The following is a 13,046-nucleotide window of genomic DNA, read 5'->3' on the forward strand; positions in this document are numbered from 1 at the left end:
TATTATAATGCCTAAACTTGGTGATAGCTGGCTAGGTGGTCAACAAAGCCCCATACCTAATGATACTCTGTGCACATTGACCCTAAATAACTTGGTGTATAGAATGAACATTGTTTAGAACTCTATTTTTACTTAAATCTTATTTAAACTAGTAACTCAAATCTCTTTTAGAAATAACGGTAAAAAATAACTATTCTTAAAGCATAGCGTTCATATCTTGTGTTTGAAATAAACACATGGTTACTTATAAATCTCTTTCAGAATTCATTCTCATAAATCATGCTTGGAAATAGTCTATAAATCATGTTTTCACACACTCATGCTTTTAAACATTTATATTGAAATTCATGCTTACTAAACATCTGTAAAATCAGTAAGGAATTATCATTTCATAATTCTAAAACATGCTTGGAAAAACATTTATCTTTAAAGTCAAATTTATAAATAAGTATTAAAAAACATTTGCCACTTACAAAAGGTTGTCACACCCCCTCACGTAGCCCTTCCCTAAACTCCTAACCTAACTCCGAAAGCGAGTGTGATGGTTGACAAGTATTGCTATATCTTGACAACACTCACCAACCAACTAACCTACCTAACTCAACTAGTAGTCACAAGACAAATGCATGCTTTAAAGAAACAAACAACACAAGCTAAATGTTTTGGTATCAACTTGTGTCATGATCCACCTCAAAATCACTTCATGTGATCCAGTAGACATTCAATGCGTATCATTTTGCGTGATAGCACATTGAATGCCTTGCAAACAAAAAAAAAACTTTTTAAACTAATCTCAATGCAAAGCTTTAACATAAACTCAAGAGACTTATGCAACAGAATGCAGTAGAAAAATGACAAAAGAACATCTTTTTATTCCTTAACAACTAACAATTAGATACAATTGTCACGTGGTTACTTTTTCAAAGTAACAAATGTGTGCAAAATGGTGTTCTTAGGCATTATAGAAGAACCAAAGTAAGTCTTCTTAGAGGTTAAATATTTGCTAGAATTTTAAAGGACTTAAGAGAAGGAAAACTAGTAGGCAAAGACTACAAAGACTTTGAGAGAATGAGTACAAGGGCTTTATCTATGATTTCCCAATGATGATTACAAATGGAATCCCTTTAGGGTATTTATACAAGAGGCACACTGACTTATGACACTTAAACCACCATAGTAGGTCGATTAAAATACATATAGAGCTTTCTCGAGCATCCATGACGCTTCTAACTGACATCAAAGGTTTCTTAACTATCATAGAAGGTTTTGAACACGTCTAACTGTGTTTGGTGCCACAAAGGATCTTTTGTCTTCCATCTCTTAGTGTGCATTTCGCTCATTGCTTAGCCTTTCGTATATCATCAAATCTATTAGAAAGTTTGAAGGACGTCACAGATCTTCTAGGCGAGCGCCATCAAGGCACGTGCGCTTGCCGTCATGCGAGCATCCATCTCCATCTCTGTCACGAGCGACCTTGTTATGCTAGAGCCATATGCATGTGGCTGGGTCATGTGCATGGTTGTGTGATAACTTGTAGAAATACAAGTTATTGTAGCCTTTTGAGTAAACCAAAGGTGCATGATGGCTATCTTCTTAGACTTCTTGGAGAGATTGGTTGAGATATTTATGGATGACATCTTAGTATTTGGGGATTCTTTCAAGGAATGTCTAAACAGTCCAAAGGAAGTATTGGAGAAGTGTGAAGAGACATGGCTCGTATTGAACTGAGAGAAGTGTCACTTCATGGTCAAAGAAGGAATTGTACTAGGCACAATATCTCTAACGTGGGACTAAAAGTGGACCCTGCAAAGATCGATGTATGGTTAGCAAGTTACCACCTCCTTGTGATGTCAAACCATTTTGATGAAAAATGTAACCATTCATTTCAAGCCTTAAAAGACACATTGACTTTAGCGCCTATCCTTATCACACCCAAGTGGTCATAACCATTTGAACTCATATGTGATGCGAGTGATGTAGCCATGGAGGCCATGCTAGGTCAAAAGAAGAACAAGGTGATCCGTCTAATCTATTACGCAAGCCAAACCCTTAATGACACCCAAAAAAATTATACTACCATTGAGAAGGAATTGCTCACAGTAGTATTCGCAGTAGAAAAATTTAAGAGCTACATTGTGGGCTCTAAAGTTACGTTGCACATCGATCATTCTTCGATTAAATATCTCATGATGAAGAAGGACGTCAAGTCGCTGTTAATAAGATGGGTTTTATTGATTTAAGAATTTGATTTGGAGATCATAGACCGCAATGGCACCGAAAACCAGGTGGTAGATCATCTATCGTGTCTTAAGAATGAAGAGTTCCAACGAGAGAAGATAAATTTTGAAGAAAGACTCCGCTCTTCCGCATTGAGATAAAGGAACCCTGGTACGCAGATATAGTTAACTATCTCGTTTGTAAAACATGGACGCAAGACTTTAACAGCCCGTAGAGAAAAATGTTATTTCATGAGTATTATTTTTATAAGTGGGATGAGCCCTTCCTTTATAAATTGGGACCAAATCAAATATTAAGGCATTGTGTCCCTGAATATGAAACAATTGACATATTGGCCAAGTGTCATGAAGCACCCTATGGAGGGCACTTTAGTGGACAAAGGATAGCTGCAAAAGTCTTGCAGAGCGGGTACTTCTAACCCATTCTTTTTTAGGATGCGAGGAGCTTTTGTGGTCAAATGTGATCAGTGTTAGAGAACAGGGAATATGACTCGATGTAATAAAAGGCCCCAACAACCCATCTTAGAAATTGAACTATTTGATGTGTGGGGAATTGACTTTATGTGACATTTTCCTCAATCTGGAAACCATGTGTACACCTTGTTAATTGTAGACTATGTATCGAAATGGGTTGAAGCAATATCCTGTGCCAAGAATGATGCGATTATTGTTAGCAACTTACTGACAAAGAACATCTTCACGCGATTTGAGACCCCTTGAGCTAATATTAGCGATAAAGGATCACATTTCCTTAATCACATCATAACCAAACTGCTAGCGTAGTACAATATAACCCATAAAATAATCACCGCCTACCATCCTCAAACAAATGGATAGGCAAAAGTGTCCAACAGAGAATTTAAAAACATCTTGGAAAAAGTGGTAAATCACTCCCGAAAGGATTGGGTGAATCACATAGATTTTGCATTATGGGCATATCGCACAACATACAAGACACTGATTGGAATGTCCCCTTACATGATAGTCTTTGGGAAAGCATGCCACTTACTGCTTAAGTTGGAACATATGACGTTTTGGGCATGCAAAAAGTTAAACTTTGATCAACACGCCGCATGAGAAGCAAGATTACTTTAATTGCATGAGCTTCAAGAGTGGTGTTCTTAAGCCTATGAGAATGCCAAAATTTACAAGGAAAGGACAAAGGCATGACATGATAACCTCATCCATAAACATGAATTTAACATTGGTTAGAAAGTATTATTATTTAATTCACGTTTGCATTTGTTTTCGAGTAAGCCCCTTTAACGTTGGTGTGGTCCATTTTTGGTCAAGTAAGTCTTTCCATATGGTGTAGTGGAGATCACATAATCAGATGGAACAATTGCGTTTAAGGTAAACGGACAAAGGCTCAATGCGTACATCCTTATCGCTTTATTTTTATTTCTTCTTCTTGCTTAGTTGTTTATTTTCTTATTTCGATTGAATTGTTTTTCATATTCTCTATAGCTTTACAAACTTCTTTTAATCGCATCTTTTATGTATTGCTCTCTATACCACATGTTTCTATCGCTTTATAACCTTAGGATGGTTAGAAGTCTTTTGTGCTTTTGAAAAATCATTGGACAACATACCGTTATTCGAGAAATCCAAGGACAATAACGCGATGGAAAACGAGGTGGCATGCTTTGAAATTTTGAAATTTTAATAGCCTAGGAAATTGTGCTTTGCGTGAGAAAAGCGAGATGTTTTCATCAAACGATCACTCAGGGCTTTGAAGAGACACGTTGACCCGTGCCAGATGCAATTAATGACGTACTATTACCCCTTACCAGATATATATCTGAAGCGCTTCCTTTTACATTTTTCCTTACAATTTATCACGCTTAGGATTTTTCATTTTTAAACCCTTGCCGAAAATTTCTTCATCTCAATTTTCTCTTTATCTGTCCATTTCCAATGGCCGACAAGCACTAGACAGCCTCTGAAATCACCCAAATTACTAAAAGCCCTTAGTAGACAGACGTTTCGTTCTCACCAAAACCACTCAAACACCCAAAAGTCTAAAAAACCGCCAAAACTTCTTCTCAGAAATCTAGACATGAGGAGTCTAGGAAAAACATAATCTTCAAGCTACACACCCACCCCTCAACCCAAAATCAAACCCACTTCGTTAGACCTAGTTTGCCTAACATCCACCAGCAACTCCATTACATAAGCTGAAGGTGGGATGAGGCGAGAAGAAAATATATATTCAAAATTATCGAATTTGGGAACAGGGATGGAAGCCATAAATCTGGAGGACAGATGACTCCATTACAAACACTTAAAAACAGGGCTGGAAAAGTACTTTTGGGGCATAAGGAACCAAGCACAGAGATAAATCTACACATTCCTTCTCAATTCTCAGGACTAGTTATGAAACTCGTAGAAAAATTACAAGTCGCTGAGAACACGAAGAGGGAAGTGGAAGAGAAGAATATGGAAGATGCAGAAAGAATTAGAAAGAAGAAAGAGGAAGAAAGAGCCCTCTGCGAGGAAAGAGCAAGAAAAGAAGAGGAAAGAATAAAAGAAGATGAAGAAAGAAGAAATAGAGAAGGCTTGCATAAAGCACAAACGATGAAGAAAAAGAAGGAATAAGAAGAAGCAGACAGAAGACAACGAGAAGTTGTCCACGAAGAGGATGAACGTCTTCACAAGATGTCTAAGGAGAAAAAGCAAAGTGTGCCTTCTTGGCGGAAGCAAAAAGCAAATTGACATAGATATAGACTGCTAACAAAAAGAAACAGGAAAAGCTCGTGAAACTGGGTGAGTAAGTAGAAAGATTGGCCATAAAAAATAAGGTGGTAAAGCAGCAAGTGATGGATCACATGGATATAGTGGCAGAGGAACTCATAAGAGAGTTAGGAAGTATGAGCCCCACGAAGACAAAGTTGGGACCAGAAGATCTAGGGCTCATCAATGCCAAAAAATCGAAAAAGGGTAAAAGCAAGGCAGAGACTTCTAAACGGGAGAATATTCAAAATAGGAAGAAACTGAACGCCCAAAAAATGGATAAATTAATAATAGTTGAAAAGGGTTGTTCCCTTTCAGCGAGTCCCTACCAGACTTTCTCTATGTGCCAATAAAAATGTTGAATTGGGAAAAAATCTTTGTTGGCGAGACCAAAGTCCAATTAGACCTGGTCAACATGTTTTATGCGGTGAAATTCCATCCTGAGGAGTCATATGCAATAGTGGAAGGGGAAAAAGTTATGTTCACTATCGAAGCAATAAACGAGTTATATGATTTACCTCAAGACCATGATGCTTACCCTAGCTAAAGGATTTTTGATCGACTGACAAAAGGTGATGCAACAAAAGTGATAACAGTGATCACGTGGCCAGGGGTAGTCTGGACGTTGATACCAATTGAGAGGCTTCGTCTTTTCTCACATCACTTGATAACTGTAGCTAACGTCTGACAGTTTTCCATTAAAAAAGAGTTCTCCCAACTTGCCATGGCAATATAGTTTCTATTGAATACGCATTGTTGTTGTACTGCATTATGACAAAACAAGCGTTTAATCTAGGGCATGTCATGAATAGGGCCTTCCTTGGTTGGCTGACACAACCCAAAGGTGCCAAGCCATTCCCATCCACGATAGAAAAATGGCAGGAGGCAAGTACAACTTGGCGAGCCTTAACCGTATCATTAATGTTCATCAGAACAAAGAAGAAGATCACCGCCTATAAACTCAACTAGAAAGAATAGACGAGGATAATGAAAATGAGGAATCTCCACCATCTTCGTCGCTTAAAAAGAGACTACTAGCAAAAAGGACAGAAATAGTCTTACATGATGAGGATTAAGCCAACAAGAAACCCTTGCGAGAGAGGTGAAGAAAGTTAAAAGTCAAAAGGATCCTTGTTGAAGATTCCTTTACTTATTCGCTCCTCAGTGATCTTTCCCTACATGCGCCCTCTTCGTCTGATAGATTTGATGAAATTGACCCATTTCAATCTCATTAAAATATTAAAGGTAGCCCTCCCCCACTTCTCACTGAAGAAATAGTTAACCCACCTCTACCAACTGAACCGTTTCTGCTTACATCTCTCAAATCTCCCAGTCGTCGAAGTCCTTGCCTGACTGTCACCTCCAAAGTCCATCTCTCTCATCCTTCACCAACGATGGGCTCCTCACTTGATAATACACCATCTCCAACCCTTTCCCATCACAGCCAGCCATTTTCCCCACATTCTTGACTCCCCAAGGCTCCTCATCACGACGAGTATCTGTCGCCTGGTCACACACCTATTAATCCAAACCTACCCGGTACCAATCTGGATTCTATACACATTAATCTGAATGTTCCAGTGGTCATGTTAACTGGCGAGAGTATTTACACTGAAGATGAAGAGGTGATGGACCCGACATTTCCTCAGGTAGTTTATGACCCACTCTTCCAAACTACACTTGATGTAGAAGATGCATGCAAGACACAATCAAACAATGCATCAATCATGGAGGAGGAAGTACAAATCAAATACGAATGCCAAGAGAAACACGAAAACATTGAACCCGCTACAAAAAACCACAATAGTTTTCATGATATACCTCATAATGTCATTATGAAACCCATGCATGCAACATTTCAAGAGTTACTTTAAGAGAATGTGGTGATGAAGAATCAAATCACAAACCTCAACACTCTGGTGCAAGGATTAGAAGCCACAACCTCAACTCTAACCTCCATGGTAACGTAACTCTCCTATGCTCTCACTAATCTAACTAATTTGATGATTGCACACTCGACCTAATCGTGCAACAATGTGGAAAGGCAAGATAGGCAAGTCGTAGCTCAAATGGAATATACACATGTTGTGTTTAACTAGTGTGTACCGCAACCTATTATTGCTCCAAAATTGATCGCACCATTCCCTCCCATTCAAATTCATGGTGCGACTCTAGATGATGCCAAACCAAATCCTCGCCTAGAGGACTAAATTTAAGGGTGATTTTTTTGAATCTTTTGCATTATAGTATTAATATTTCAGACTAGTTCTTTTAAATATATGTTACTCATACAATTTAATGAAATTGTTATTTTCTCTCTATGGTATTGTTACTTATGCGGTAGACTAATCTCGACGCATGCCTCATTTATCAATTCTTTGCTTGCTTTCCTGTGTTCTGCGTCAAGATAACCTTCATGAGGAAAATTATTCTAAGACTAATGATCTAGTACCTAGAACTGAAACTTTCCCTAGCGAAATACACTTTGTAAATAGTTTTTTTAGTCTTTAGGTAAGCAAGCTTTACCTCAAACCTCTTTTGTAAATTTTTCAAGGTTCATCTTATCATTCACTTTTTTGCAATGAGGACCTTGCACCAGTCTTAACTTGGGGGGGTGTGCGAGGTCCGAGTCAAAGCCTTTAAAAAATCAAGGAACCCATTCCTTTTTGTAAAAAAAAAAAAAAAACTAACAAAACTAACCCATTTGTTGTTCCTAAACGCAACCAAAACAAGAACTCCTATGTTGTCGCCTCTCACACAAGTAAATAAGAAGCAAAGCTTCATCAAAAGCTGAGAGTAAATAAATAAGTGGCCATAAAAGTTATAGTTGAGGAGAGGAATGGACTCATTGAGTTGCTAAGATTTCTCACTCAACACTAAATTTAAATAAGTAAAATATTTGTCACACAATATAAGAAAAGAAAGGAACAAATAATTTTTTAAAACGAAGACCATTTCGCAAAAAGAGAAAATAAGATTTTCTGAAAATAAACAAGGATATTTTGGGAATTAAGCTTGCCGCATAGAGAATCTAGAAATATTTTCAAATTTAGAGTAGGTGAAGAAAAGAACAAATGTCAGTGTACGTTGGAATTAGAAAAGGATTCTGAAAGGTTTAGCGATGAGCATAGAAGAAATCAGGAACAAAATTCTGAGATGATGCTTGAGGACAAACATTATTTTAAATTTGGGGTGTGATAACTTGTAGAAATACAAGTTATTGTAGCATTTTGAGTAAATTAACGAGGTCTCATCGCATGGAAAGAGAAGAAAATAGAGAAAAAGGTAAACAATTTGGTTATCTTATTAATCACATAATAGCTCAGTGAGAACATGTTTAAGTGAGAGGTCTAACACAATCTTCAAGGAAATAGAAGTACGTGCTATGTAATTAAGGCAATAGCAGAAAACATCGGTTGGCGAGAAATTCAGAGAAAGGACAAAGGATGCCTAAGCAGCGCCGGATACAGCTTTTCAGAGGTTTCAATAGCAGGTGGTGGCCTGTCAACATCAGTCCTCGTATATATAAAGTGTCTCACTACTCAATCAATGTGCAAATTTTGGTTGGAAAAGCAAGTTTTTTTTTTCACCAATTTATCTCCCTCCTTTTAGTATTAAGTGGAAGCTTGCAACAAAGGAGAGAGAGATCCATCTCTTCCATTGTTCCCCACATATATAGGCAAAACTCGGAGCCAAAGAGTACGCGAGATCGCACTCTGTGGTGTAACTCATCTGTTGTCTGTTCATTTTGTACTTTTATATTGTATTGTTTCGTAAACTAAACTTCATGGATGAAAAGTTTACCATATTTTCTATGAAAGCAATGCATTTCTTCTTCCACTCTCCCATATTTCTTGTCCATCCATATCTACATAGTTGGTTGACTGAATAGTAATAGTTGATGTTTGTGATATTCTGAGAATCATAATGAGTGCAGCAAGAGTTCTGCTCCGCTAAGTGTGAGTATCTCAACCTCGTTCCTTCGAAAGAAGGGCTTGAGTGGAGATCGTAATCACTAAATAAGTGAAAACCACTTTTAGCAGAATAGGTGGCAGGGAGAATACAGCTGAGCATTCTTGTCACCAAGTTCATACTTTGCATACAACACTGAAAGATTGGTGTGCGTGTTGAAAGTCACCTTGGCCTCTTCAGTAACTATATTCCTGGCTTTGAAATATACTGTTCAATATCGATAATAAAGTTTTCCAACGCCTTTGCATCCCTCTCCCCATAGAAGGGCTTGGGTTCAAGATTCTTGATTCTGCCAACAGAGATGGCTCCTTCAGCTGGAGCCTGGTTTGCTAATGCTCGCATAGTAAGGTTCACCCTCGTGTTCACCTTTGTGATCTCATTTCTCACGACATCGAGGGTTGCTCAAAAATCCTCTGCCATGTCGTTTATCATCTCCAACATATTCTTTTGCGAGTTATCGAGCTCCATAACTCGTTCTTCCATTTGGGCGATAGAGCCCGATGAACTGTTCCCATGCTCGTAGGTGACGTTTCCCGTTGTCACAATTCGGGATTCCAGAGTGTCAACTCTAGTAAGCAATTCCTGTATGGGTAATCCGTCGAGATGACCGGACACCACTTCAATGCCATCGGTTTTCTTGGCAACATCCTCAAGTCGCTTTTCTAAAAATCGGATGGAATTAGGAACTTCCACCAGGTAGATTCCCACAAGTTGTTCAATATGGGTCCTGCTAGACTGTTTCGCCATTGATATCTTTATGTCTCAAACTGTCAACTAGCCAACTTGGCTCTGATACCACTTGTCACAATCACAACATTTCAAACACGAGACAAGCGACTGTGCGACACTTGTTCGATCCTCTCAACAAGTCAGCCGATCAAAATTCAAAAATTGCGGACAAACTCAACGTACGATTCACCCTCCATCTACTTTTTTGAAAAAATGTTTTAGAAAACGTGAGAGAGAAATAAATTCATTGAAATCGTTATTAAAACAAGCTTTGAAGACTGTTAATTGCAATAAGAAAACATAGATTGCAAAGAGTATGACAAAGCTTAGGCGGGGATTCAACATGTATGTCTCTCCTATAGTACATTTTGAACATTTTCAGCTCTGGTAGACTTGCATATGAAAATGCTGAAACTTGAAAATGAAGGCAACTAGCTAAACTATGTACAAAACATAAAGATAAGATAAATTTGGGGTATTCGAAACATATGACCATAGGTAAACACATCCTGGACAAGTATGCCCGTTACACCTAGCACACTCTTTTCTCGCCCAAATAACCTCTTTAGAGGGTATTTTAACCTCTTTTGGCCGCTTACCAAGGCCAAAATGCCTAGCCTATGGACTCTGATACATATATGTTATTTTAAATTTGAGTAGCCCTTTGATAGATTTTTATATCTATCTGATGATAGTCATATAATATATCAACTTAGTTTGCAATAACCTCTAATACATATGCGTTATTTTAAATTTGGGTAGCCCTTTGATAGTTTTTTATATCTGTCTGATAGCACCATGATATTTTTTTATATATGTCTGATAGCACTATGATATATCAAATTAGTATGTGATGGATACATATGTGTTGTTTTAAATTTGGGAGCTCTCTAATAGATTTTTAAATATGTCTAATAGTCGTATGATATATCTAATTAGTTTGTGATACATCTTTGATACATATATGTTTCTAAGTTTGGGTAGCCCTCTGCTTTTTGATTACTTCTACAATACCATCTTCTACTTTTTGACCACCATGTAATTACAAAAAAGTCTTCACAAGAAGATAAGTCATCTGAATCAGTAGAACATTAATGACCAAAATGAAAAGTAAAGCCAACACCCAAGGGCTATTGCTTTGAAAACTGGAAAGAAACACAAATCTCCCCAAAGAAAAGAAAAGTAAAGCCAACACTCAAAATTGAATACGAAATCGTAAACGAAAAGAAGAAAGAAGATGCTGAAATCAAAATCATCGAACACAAAAAAAGAAGAAAATATTACGAAATCAAAATCCTCACAAGGTTTATGATACACACCTCATTCTTTATATTAGAATATTAGTGACAATTGATCGAAACACTTAAATTTAAATGTGTTATTTGATTCCTTCATCACCTACCGATTATTTGCACTATTCAAGAATAGAGATACAGCAGCTACAAATTGTATCAATTACAGGATGATCCGTCGATTGAATCACAAAGAGGGTAGCACCAACATACCAGATACATAGTCATGGATGAAGTTGATAAAACAAAAATTCAAGTGTACTAAATTTAGCATAAAAATTGAAATTAGAATGAAGTTGAAACTTAAATTAGTGTAGAAGGAAAAAGCTGAAACAAATAAAATTGAAATTAGAACCTTATTTTTGTGGGAATGAAGTCGAAGAATAAAAAAATCTTGGAGTAGAAAAAATTGGTGAAATATTGAAGCGTTGGATGCTTCGAAATCTTGGAGTTAGATGAGTCGAAATCTTGGAGCTTGTCAAAATCTTTGTCAATGTTCTAGGGTTGAGAAACAAAGAAGAAAAAAATTGGGGAAACATAGCGAAGAAGAATGAGGAGTGGCAGTGGCGGTCGTAGCAGTGGACCGAGGAGAAGAACGAGAAGTGGAGTTGGTGGAGACGTCGTACATGAGTGAGGAATTAAGAGTGGGGTTGGCCGGGTGAGACGACTGAGTGAGTGAAGAAGATGAGAGAGAATCTAAATTTGGTTGTGGGGTAATTTTGGAATTAAATAAAATTGATTAACCTTATTTTAACTTTACTTTAGCTGCCGAATAATTTTTAATTATTATTGTCATATTTGCAACAAGGGGTGACATGGATCTTATTTTACTCAATATTTTTGGTGTAATTTCTTTATTTAATATTTGATTTAAGATCAAATATAAATTTTATTTTGATTCATTTCGTTAACCTTTAACTACCTTTCATTTTCAGCCTTATATAATGTTAAAATGAATGAAAATAATTATAAATATTGGAAAATTTTCGCTTTCCTCTAATATTTTTTTGATCTATTTGTAAATATTTTCATCTAAAGTTGTTGATGGTTTTTTAAAAAATATAATCGAGCATTAAAATATTTTTACGGTATAGAACAATTTCGAAAATGAAAAAAGAAAAAATCCACCGTCTTATAATAAAAAATACCAAAAATGTTAGTGTGAAAAAGCCAACGAACCGAAATATAAAATTTGGGAATGATCATTTAGACTTCATCATATATATTTGACGAGCCATCATTTAGATTTTTTTTCAAACTTTTTTAGTAGAAGATGATTTAAATTTAATCATTAAAGACTTTGGACATGATCGATTTGGTTATTTTTGGTAGTTTAGATTTGACTATCCAATTCAATATCCCAATTTTTTTCGCTATTCAATCCAATAATTCAATAATTTTTTCATGATTTTTTACCTTTGCAACAAGTTAGTAACAATTTAAATATTTTAAATAAATAAATATTTTTATATTGGTATAAGATCTTAACTAAAGAAAAGTTTGAAAAAAAATAGAAGAAAAACATTAAGAAGAGAAAAAGAGATGAAAACTGTAAGAGAGAAAAAAATCACAAAAGAGAAAGGGAAGAAAAAAAGTAGCACAACAAAAAAAGACGACAAAAAAGAAAAGAAATTGCACAAAGAGTGAAATCAGATTGGGTCGAATTGGGTTGGCAACCCGAATAACTCAAATTAGTTTCTAATCTTTTTCTTTGTTGCTGATGGTTATAAAAATTCAAAATTGTTACATTTAAATTTTAAAATTACTTCATTCAAAATTTCATTAAAAATAAATTCAAAGTTTATACATCTAATTAATTTTTCTATTAAATAATATATATTAATTTGAGTTGGGTTGTGTTAAACCGAATTTTTCGGTCTTCCAATCCGAGACTCAATCTAACTTGAAAAAATTAAAAATTTTAATCAATTCATATTTTAATTTAACCCAATCCAAATCTTATAGAGTAGGTTATATTAGTTGGAATTATTTGGATTTAACCCATATTGTTGTTGACAACCCTATTCTTACACCCAACTAGCTAGTAGACAAGCATATAGACAATGCAAAGGAAGGACGAGTT

Source organism: Cucumis sativus, chromosome 5, assembly GCF_000004075.3.
Source record: "Cucumis sativus cultivar 9930 chromosome 5, Cucumber_9930_V3, whole genome shotgun sequence".
NCBI lineage: Eukaryota > Viridiplantae > Streptophyta > Magnoliopsida > Cucurbitales > Cucurbitaceae > Cucumis > Cucumis sativus.